Here is an 8,014-nt window from a genome sequence, read left to right as displayed (position 1 = left end):
ACTATGCATTGCAGAAAAATACAATTGCCACAGGAAAAAATACAAATGAAGTGCTTTTGAGGTACAGAGGATGGAATGATTCATTTTCCAAATGGTGAGTGGGGAAAGTCTCATCACGGAAGTGGAAGTGGTACTAAGACACTGGTAGCGTTTGGCTCCCTCAGGAAGAAGCATGAGAAGGAGCACTTCCAGCTGAGGGAACAACACAGGTCAATGTATGGCTTCTGAAAAGGAATGGTAATTTAAACCAGAATTACCCATGCAGGGATGCTGCTGTTTCACTGTTCTCTTTGTTGGCTGAGGTCAGCTTGGCTGCTATCCCTCAATCAGAATCTCATACAGACTCTTTCTCCAGCAGGGCCACATGATGTCCCAGCCAGAAGCGCCAACAACATATGACCAGGGAACATAAAAAAAGTTTAGCCAAAAAAAATGTTGGGTCATAGCCCTGCCTTCTCAGCCTAGGTAAGAGATCCATACGGGATGCAGCAAGGATACTAACACTGGTGTATACGACCACAGAGGACTGAAGCCTCTTGACCTGGGTCATGCTCTGTATTTTTCTCCTTCCCTTTTGTCCAGAAGGAACCAGCTTATTCTTTATGAGTACTGCTGTCAGAATGGCTTTGGCAGACCCAAAGCTTGCAGCTGGACTCCAGGCATGTTCTGATCTACCCCAGGGACTCATATTTTCTCAGTCTTTCCATCCTTCACTGTGAATCTTTTTTTTATGGTGCAAATAATACAGTGATAAGAACAGAAACTCTACAAGTTAGAGAAAGAGAGCACCCACTCACACATTATCTGTTTGCATTTCTTCTTGCCCTTCCTGCTTTTGTCTCTGAGTATAATTGTCTTTGGGTGTTTTTATTATGGATATAACTACACACTCTATTTTTATTGCTTCAGCATTGTATCATACATCTTGTTTTCAACTTTGCAATCAATGGTGTCCACACAAGTTTAGCTGTATTCCCTCAGGACTGAACTAAGGTCCCAGGTAAAAAGGTCTTCCCTAAACTGGGTGTGGTGGCACATGCCTGCAATCCCAGCACTGGGGAGATTGAGGCAGGAAGATTTGGCCTGAACCAGATGCCAGTCTCAAAAATAAATAAGTACTAAAATAATGTTATGATTTGGACATGAAGGATCCTTTCAAAAGACTCATATATTGAATACTTGGTGTCCATCTGTTGGTACTGTTCTGGCAGGTTTTGGAAACTTTTGTAGGTAGGGCCTAGCTAGAGAAAGTGGTCAATTGAGGGCAAGTGTTTGGTGGCAGGTATCTTGTTCCTGTACATTTCCTGTCCCTCTGATTTTTACCTTTCATGAGGAGACTAGCCTTCTCCACATGTTTCCATCACCATGATGTTCAGCCTCAACAAAGGTCCAATGTAACAGAGTCAGCTGACCATGGACAGAAACCCCTGGAAACCATGAGTCAAAATAAGTGATTCTTCCCTTTAAAGTTGTTCTCTCAGGTATTTTTGGTCTCAGCTATGGAAAGCTAACAAACACAATATAAAAAAGATCACTTTCATTTTCAGGCCCTTATTTGCAAAATGAAAATGGCATTATTTTCTTCTTCATGGGACTGCAGTGAAAACTGTTGATACCGAAATAGAAATGCTCAACTATTAGGAACTCCCTTTGGGTAACTGACCTAGAGTCCACTTTGGTTTTTCCTTTCTTGTCCAAATTTAACGTATTTCCCAATTCTGGGCCCATTAGGCCTCCTGGGTGAGTTTATCTAAACTGACAGGAATACCAGTCTGCATATTCATATTCATTCAGTGATTACATTAGTATTCTCCTGTGATGGAAATTTTGGTTGTTTTCCAACTTATCATTATTTCTAATATAATGACACAATAAATATATTGTTATATATTGCTCACTCTATCATTTAAAAATCCTACATCCTTAGAAACAATCCTAGGAGTAGAAATAGTAGGATAAGTTAGAAACATTTGGATAGTTTCTGAAAGGTCCAAATGGTTTGTAGAAGGCTTGTACCTGTTATTCTGTCACCAGTTCAAGGGAGAGGACAACTTGGCTACAAGAGAGGCCCTTGGCTCTGGTTGAAAGCTTTTGCTTTTACTTGACTTCTACCTGTTTTCTTCTCCCAGCATGCATCTGAATTCTTATACCACATGGGACATCTGTCTCCCCTCAGAAAGATGCTCCTGTGCATTGTCTTTTTGTGTTTTCTATTATTTTCTGCCAACTCTGTAAAAGAGTATCCTTTCACCGGGCGCTGGTGGCTCACGCCTGTAATCCTAGCTACTCAGGAGGCTGAGATCTGAGGATCGCAGTTCAAAGCCAGCCCGGGCAGGAGAGACCGTGAGACTCCTATCTCCAATAAACCACCAGAAAACCGGAAGTGGCGCTGTAGCTCAAGTGGTAGAGCGCTCGCCTTGAGCTGAAGAGCTGAGGGACAGCGCCCAGGCCCAGAGTTCAAGCCCCACGGCCGACCAAAAAAAAAAAAAAGAGTATCCTTTCATTAAGATATCCTCTTACCTCACAGCTTAACCTCTACAGAACTATATCCATTTGTTTCAAAAGCAGCTCAAGAGTATCCCATTCTCTGTGAGTCAATTCCTAAGTAGGGTTAGTCATTCTTCCTACATGTAGTACCTTGGCATCCAAGTGATCACTAAGAGACAGTTCTCCTCTAAGTCAGGCAACAAAACCCTATCTTATCTCCTTTGTCTCTTATATAGGCAAGCACCAGGTTATGTCAATTAATCTCCTAAATATTCTTGGAACCACTATCTCTCTCTTACTACCATCACTATTAGTTATCACCTCTCTAGTAATAATAGTATAGTAATAACAATAACAACAATAGTAGCAGAAGCACTAGTGGCAATATATGTAGATGGTCCAAAAGTCAAATTTTTCTTTATAGCTTAAAACAGAAAATAGTAGATTCTTTCACATTCCTCCTCCTCCCCAAGCTTTGCTTCTTAGAGAAAACTAATCACTTGCAACTTTCAGCTATTTCCTTTATGTGCTTCTATTCTCCTTATAAAATACATATACTGGTATTTTTCTTTAAGATCAAACATGATTTACTGACTTTAAACAATGGAAGATTTCTCTAATGCCACACCCTCCCCCATCCTCTAATATAACTAGATTTATAATTATATAAAAATTTGGTTAAATTATTGTGCCATATTTTTATACTACTAAAAATATTTGCTCACTTCTGTAATCCTAGATACTCAGGAAGTTAAGATTGAGAATTGCAGTTTGAAGCCAGCCTGGCCAGGAAAGTCTGTGAGACTCTTACCTCCAATTAACCACCAGAAAGCTAGAAGTAGAGCTGTGGCTCAAGTGGTAGAGTTAACCATGAGCAAAAAAGTTCAGGGATAGCTCCCTGAGGTTCCAGCCCCAGGACTGGAACTAAAACAAAACCAAACGAAACAAAAAACAAAGAACTTTAGTCTATTGCTCTTGGTGAGGCCTGAGTCTTCTGGGGGTATCCAGAACATTCATGAACAGGAGATGATGTGAGTTCAGGCAGGTGGGCTATCAGCTGGTAGGTATTAGAACAGTCTCTAGATGGCTTGCATAGAGTTCCCCAGGCAGGTGGGCATAGCAAGTCGGCTTTAGTAAGTCTTCTTGGAGAGCCTAAAGCAAAGCCCATGAAGGACTAGAGACTGTTAACCAGTGTAGGCACTGACAAATCTAATCAGACAGTTATTTTGGGTAGAGTTCTGGATTCCCCACCACCAATACAGGTAATGCTTGCTTTTTTGTTTGTTTGTTTGTGTTTTTTTGGCTGGTTGTGGGGTGTGAACTCTGGGCCTGGATACTGTCCCTCAGCTCTTCAGCTCAAACAAGATCCTGAAAGTTTGAGAGTTGTAAGATGGAGGAGTAGGGGCAGACAGAGTGGTAGCAGCAGAGTTCTCCAAGAGCTTAGGTATCATACTATACTAACAAGTATAGAAATATTTCAGCTGTTCATAATTACTATGGTCTAATGTAATTCAGCGAAATTGTATAGGGCTCTATGATTACATTTCCATTCTTATTAACATTTTAGTTTTTTCCACAGTTAATAATTACCTTGTAGTTTTCTTTTGCTTAGCTCCAGATCTAGTGGCAGGGCTCAAGTAGTAGCTTCCCTGCCATAGCAAGACAGAAGCCTGGAGTTCAAACACCAGTATCTGCCAAAAATCCAAGATGAAATAGGAAACTACATTGCTTAGTTTCTATATACCCAACCCTAAATCTCCCAAACTATTTGACAGATCAGTTAAATAACCAAATCTGTTAGGTAATTTATCATTTTCAGCTATATAATTTATCATTTCTGTAATGACAAAAATGACCTGATTGTGCTGACCAGTACAGTATCTCTGATCCATATTGGCCAGTGAAATCTTGAAATATGTGGCTTGTGTGACTAAGGAACTAAAAGTTCAACTTCTTGTAACAATTTAAATGCTAATAGCCACATGTGGTTAATGGCTATCATATTGAAAAACACAGACCTAAAATGATTGGTTTTCCTGACAGGACATTTGCTGATACAGAGCTAATGATTGTGAAAAACTGACTCCTAACAATGGGGAATCTGAAATTGTAACATGACCTGAGTGGGCTTGAATTCAGTGATGATCTCATTGTGACTGGAAAATGGGATACTGTGTCAGGGAAGAATCTCAGTATCATGGGAGATAAGGAATAAGAGGAATTCTAACTTGGCTTCACACAATCCCACTGGTGCTCAACATACTGGTACTGGAAGTACACACCAAGGCTCACTAGATCAAATCAGAAAAAGACAGTTTACTACTCAGCATAGAAAATGGCTGGGCCACCTTTTGACACAAATAATTTCTTGGGGTTGGAGGCATAGCTCAGGTGTTAGAGCCATTGGCTGGTGCAATGAGTGAAAGAGATACAGAGATTGAGTTCTGGTTTCAAGCCAAAAAAGAACTAGTTTCTTGCCTCCCAAGTCTCAGAGGGCAATATAATTATCTGAATGATACCCTAGGCCAATAGTTTAGAAGCTTTTATAGTAAGTGGTCAATAATTCAGTCCCCTCCCCCTTGGGCATGAATTGTTGGAATACGAATCATATGGTTCTAGGCTCTAATTCCACTGTGAATAACTCCAGCAGAGTTGGTTGGTTTTTGCAGTTTGGCATACTTGACAAAGATGTACAGGGATACTGGGAGCCTCTGGTAGATTGTATATCCCAGCAACTAATGCTATATGCCATGTGACACACACAAAAAAGTTAAACTGTCACCTGTTAATACCTGTGATGCCTTTGAAGGCATCTTTGGAAAACTAAATGACTGCTGGAAGGCACTATTAAGATGAAAACTAAGATGACTGAAAGGATTTTAAGATGGATTATCTTCTCACTGTGCTAAGGGTCTCATCAAAATAAAATTCCAATAATGTTGAACTAGACCATTTACAACTATGAAAATGGAACCAGGAAACCTGTTGGGAAGTTATTTCTTAGAAAGGAGGGGGAAAAGAGTATGATAGAAGGGGTGAGGTTGATTGGAATACAACCTTAACATATTTGGAGATATCACAATGAAACTCCCACCTGATAACTTATATAAGCCAATAAAAATTTTAAAAAGGGAGGTAAAATATTAAACTTCAAAGAATTCTAAAATCTGAGTTCTAGGTATGCTGAGAGAATCAGAGTTTTGGTTATAGCTCTAAATAATTTTTTAAAAAGACTAGCCAGGTGTCAGTGGCAGAATCAGAGCGCTGGTTATAGCTTTAAATACTTTTTAAAAATATTAGATAGGTAAATACTTTTTAAAAATATTAAAAATGTTGGCTCATATCTATAATCCTACTCTGGAGGCTAATATCTGAGGAATGCAGTTCAAAACCAGCCTGGGCTGGAAAGTCTATGAGACTCTTATCTCCAATTAATCACTAAAAAGCTGGTAGTGAAGCTGTGGCTCAAGTGGTAGAGCACTAGTATTGAGCAAAAATGCTCAGGGACAGTGTCCAGACAGTGAGCTCAAGACCCAGGAACAGTATGCACACATACAAAGACACATGCACACACATACATATAGATGCACACACATACATGCATATATACACACAAACCTAAAAAGCAAAACTATGATAGTTATAGGATTAATATAATTAAAAGCCAGAATCAAACTCTGATACTGTGGGCACAGAATTATAAGGTTAGTAGAAATCACAGATGCCTCAGGTTTCTTATATGAAGTTAGGGCACTGAATGGAAAGGAATAGGATACAAAAGTTTGGCTCAACTCAGACAAATATGAGTATCCAAAAAGCCTAAATCTTCCTGCACTCCAGAAAAATAACTTAAAAATTATCTTAAGTATCTTTTTAATTTTCTAACTAATTTCTTGAGGAAGCACAGGAGTTTGGTTACTTAAAATATTAATAGTTGTGTATGGTTGGGGGGAAAGGGAGAGAACATGTACATTAAGCTAACCACACACCTATGTTTGAAGATGGAAAGTAAAAATTCAGAACTCTTTCCAAGTAAATGAATCTAGGTGTCCTACTTCCTCCAAATCACTCTGGCATTATGTTCGACCCTGCCTGTTAACTATATTGGAGGCAGACGAAGTCCAGGTGGAAACAAAATTCCCAATTGTAAATCTACTGGCTTTGAATGTATTCACAGCTTTTTGCCAAGTCTGATTCCAATCCTCCTTTTGGGAGGCCTACATTTCCCTCTCCCATTCATTCCATGCTTCTATTATTTGTTTATTGAAATGATCCACTTGCTTGGATAGTCTCCCCAGGAAGTAAGACATCATGTTATTCCGTCATGGTTGGGATTCCAGGAGTGACTAGGGAATGAGGGTGAATGATACTGTGGTGCTCTTTGGGGCTCTGCATAACACTCATGGAAACTTCACTGCAAGCTCTCCCCCTTCACTGGTTGACTTCAGTGTAGTGATGGTACTTCATCATTTTCTACTCATCTTAGAGTAAATGAATAAATCAGGATGGGGGTGACCTCGCTTTAACTTGTGGTTTCATAATCCAATGGGGAAGACAGGGAAGTAAATAAAGTTACAGTCTTGGGGAGATCATTTTAATAGAAGTAAGTGCAAGACACTTTAGGATCACTTGCACTGCAGAAGAAGGGTGGAAGTACTTTCCTGAATGGTAAGGGGGGAGGGCTTACAGAGTAGAGGACTGGCAATGATCCTGGTAGAAGAGTATAGGTAAAGGATGGGAAAGAAGGTATAGTTGTTCAGGAACAGTAATTGGAGGTCTGAGTTTAAGGGGATAAAAGATGAAGTAGCACTCGAAGAGAGGTACTCTGCCTAAGGTCACACTGCTGGTAAGTGGTAGAGCTGGGATGGCAACCATGACTTGATATAGCCATAGTCCTGAAATCTGTGAAGGAGTAAGGGGCATCTATGCTTTCTTGCCCATCAACTTCCTGGTCTGAGTCGAGAACTCAATAACAGATCTGCTCTCAGTTATTGATGTTGGATAGGCTATGAAGTTCTTCAGTAGAGGAGGCAGGATTGCCTAAAATGATCTCTAGGAGCTAGGATCAGTGGAACACTTCGCAGAGATCATTGTTTCACTGGCCAGGCACTTCTAGCTCATGCAATCCTAGCTACTCAGGAAGCTGAAATCTGAGGATCATGGTTCAAAGCCAGCCTAGGCAGGAAAGTCTATGAGACTCTTATCTCCAATTAAGCACCAAAAAAGCCAGAAGCTCAAATGGCTTCTGTGGCTCAAGTGCTAGAGCCCTAACCTTGAGCAAAAAGAGCTCAGGAACAGCACAGGGGCCTGGAGTTTAAGCCCCAGGGCTGGCACAAACGAACAATATATCAGGAGAATTGTTGGACATGCACAACTGTATTGCCAAGATTAGGGTCTGGAAGATTAATATGCAGATTCACAATTATAGAACACTAAGTATGGAATGTTTCTAATCAGTATTCTTTTGAGTTCTTCAGGGTGAAGTCAACCAAAAGAACTTTTTTGTTGGAGATCTACAGCCAAAGTG

Source organism: Dipodomys merriami, unplaced genomic scaffold (assembly GCF_024711535.1).
Source record: "Dipodomys merriami isolate MVZ:Mamm:240054 unplaced genomic scaffold, mDipMer1.0.p SCAF_25, whole genome shotgun sequence".
Taxonomy (NCBI): domain Eukaryota; kingdom Metazoa; phylum Chordata; class Mammalia; order Rodentia; family Heteromyidae; genus Dipodomys; species Dipodomys merriami.
This window is presented reverse-complemented; position numbering follows the sequence as displayed.